This window comes from Trifolium pratense, linkage group LG1 (genome assembly GCF_020283565.1).
Source record: "Trifolium pratense cultivar HEN17-A07 linkage group LG1, ARS_RC_1.1, whole genome shotgun sequence".
Lineage (NCBI taxonomy): Eukaryota > Viridiplantae > Streptophyta > Magnoliopsida > Fabales > Fabaceae > Trifolium > Trifolium pratense.
In genome coordinates this window covers 32,503,545-32,506,725 of record NC_060059.1, presented here as the reverse complement: position 1 = coordinate 32,506,725, position 3,181 = coordinate 32,503,545, and the positions used below count along the sequence as shown (strand labels likewise).

The following is a 3,181-nucleotide window of genomic DNA, read 5'->3' as shown; positions in this document are numbered from 1 at the left end:
TATTGGGACAAAAATAAATGAAGAAAATCAAAAAAATTTAAATTACATTATTATCACTCACTTTAACTCATTTTTAAAAGAAAAATTGGGCAGTTTTTGGTCTAAAGTGACAAGGTGTAGAATGCTAAAGCACACCTTCACAAAAAGTGGTGGGTGTGTTATACAATTGCAATTACAATTGATCACTCATCTCCCTCTTCTTGAATTTTACTTGCACTCCAAGTACAATCACCATGTTTCACTATATTGCAATATTTGTTGCCATTTTTTTCATCATATTCTACAATATATGGAAACACAACAAAAAATGCACTTGTACCAAATTGGCCAATAATTGGCATTCTACCATCAGTTTTGCATAATCAATCCAATATTCATTATTATGCAGCCTGTGTTTTGAAACATCATTGAGGAACTTTTCAGTTTAAAGGACCTTGGTTCACAAACATTGCCAACTTTATCCTCACTAGTGTTCCCATGAATGTGCACCACATCACTAGCAAGAATTTCACAAACTATGGAAAAGGGTCTGATTTCCATGAGATTTTTGAACTTCTTGGTGTTGGTATTTTCAATTTGGATTCCAATGAATGGAAGCACGAAAGGACATTACTTCATTCAAAATAAGCTACAGAATTGCTTATTACCATTTCTTGATCAAGCAACCAAAGGAGTACAGGTACTTGGCTTACAAGATATTCTTGAAAGGTTCACCTTTGATACTACTTGCACTTCTTTGTTTGGATTTGATCCTAAGTGCCTTCCTTACAACTTTAACCACTTATCAGAAATTGCTTATGTAAAAGCTATTTCTGTGCTTGAGGATATGATATTGTTCAGGCACTATATTCCAAAAGTCATTCTTGCTTGTTAAAGGACCTAATGAAGGAAGGATCAGAAAAGGGGGAAAACTTTACCAGGTATATTCAAGACACCGCTGTCAATCTTTTAATTGCAGGAAATGGAACAATTAGTTCTAGTCTCAGTTGGTTCTTTTGGCTAGTTTCAACTCATCCTATTATAGAAGCTAAAATTATTCAAGAGATTAGAGATAATTGTTTAAAACAAGGGGATAATCATTAATTTCAGTGTAGAAGTTCTTGATAAGCTAGTTTACCTTCATGGAGCTATAAGTGAAGCCTTAAGACTTTTTCCACCACTAGCATTTCAACACAAATGTGCAATCAAATCTGATAAACTACCTAGTGGAGACCATGTTAAGCCAAATATAAATTTAATATACTCTTTGTATGCAATGGGAAGCACGGAAAAAATATGGGGAGAAGATTGTTTGGAATTTAAGCCGAAAAGATGGATATCAGATAGAGGACAAATCAAACATGTACCATCTTACAAGTTCATTGCATTCGATGCAGGTCCAAGAAGTTGTCTTGGGAAAGATATTAGCTTTGTCGAAATGAAAATGGTTGCAATTTCTATATTATGGAAGTTTCGCATACATGTTGTGGAAGGTCACTCTTTGTTCCAAAGGTTTCTATTGCTCTTCGCATGGAACATGGCTTGAAGATCAAAGTCAATAAAAGATATGATTGATATAGATTGAAGATGTTTTCAATAGTCTTTTAATAAGTTTCTATTGGAATGTATGAATCGCTTCTTTTTCATTTCTAAGGTTTGTGTCATGTGTGATCTAGACTTTGTAATATGCCCTTAAATAATGATCTTGTCTTTGTACATCTTGTGTTTAGCCTTGATCATTTTAATAAAAAAAAATTCTAAAAAATAAATAGATATAAAAATATTCATAATAATAATAATAATAATAATAATAATAATAATAATAATAATAATAATAATAATAATAATAATAACATATCCATATCTATACCTATACTTTATACATAAAGATGATACAAAAAAATTTGGTGTGAACTTTTCATAATACCAACAATATCCTTGATTTTTTTTAGCAGCAAAAATCTTTTATTAACAAATTCACCATAACATAAGGCATGTCCTAAAATTATAGTCAGTGAAACTCTCTTTGATACTCTTATTGGTTGTTGTGTAAATGTCCTAAAATTATTGATCCGTATATGACTCATTGGATAAATAAAAGGCTTCATTGATGCGGTTCAGCCGGTAATGTTTCATTCACTATTAGTATCTCATAATCCTTCATCTTATATTGACAACTCATGTGAGGTGATTCTACGGTCCACTATTCATACAATTTCACGCGGTAATCATTTGGCCTGTTGATTTGAGATTGAACGGTCTAAATTACTTAAACGGAATTATCTCAATGGTCTTTTTAAGTGTCTTTTTTATTATATCCAATGTTTAAGCATTCATTAATTGCTTGACTAATTGCTATCACCTCCATAACCCTATTTCCAAATCACTTCACTAATAAAACGCAAAGCAGCATGCATGCATGCATTTGTAATTGGCACACATGATGATCTTTGTTGCAGCCATTCCGAGGATCAGATTAATTGCTATCAAAGAATCAGACTCTTACATTGAATAATACTAAGTTTATGCATGAAACTGATCCCATTTTAGCAGAGAAAGCAGCAAGGAAACCACCATGACACAGTTCTGTAACACTCATGTCCTCCGCAGCCAGTTACACCTGTCGACTCAACAATAATTTCTTTAATGTATATATTCATGCATGTATAGACTCACATAACAATCATCTGCACATGGTTCATGCAAATTCAAATAACTGTCATTTTCATTATTCAATCAAAATTAAAACAATTCTCATTCATCTGCATTTTGTTCCTCAAATTATTAACAAAAGGTTATTCGAAGAAGGAAAGAAATATTATTTTCTTGAAAGAAAGTGATATAGCAAACGCTCTATTTAACACCATTTTTCGTCCATGTATGCATTGTTTTTATTGGTTAGGGACCAAATTATATACTTCTTAAATGTAATGGACCAAAAGGTTATCATATTTTTGTAACATAGCAATCTGACTTGAATTAGATGTTGAATTCACAAAAGAGTGTAATTGGCTTGTTCAACTTTTCTTCTTGAATAATAAAAAAATTATCTGGACAATATATATGATAAAATAATCATTATTTTTCTTAAAATTAAATAATTACCCTTAAATTCATCATAAAACCTTATTATTTTATACTCTAGTAGCTTAGTTTATTAATTTTTGAATGTTACACACCCAATTCATACCTAATTTTTTAT

The 3,181-nt window shown here is 31.2% G+C and overlaps 1 pseudogene; it reads left to right on the top strand.

Moving 5' to 3' along the window:
• The first annotated feature begins 233 nt into the window (after window positions 1–233).
• Window positions 234–1,554, top strand: LOC123892540 (annotated as a pseudogene).
• Window positions 1,555–3,181: the final 1,627 nt, after the last annotated feature.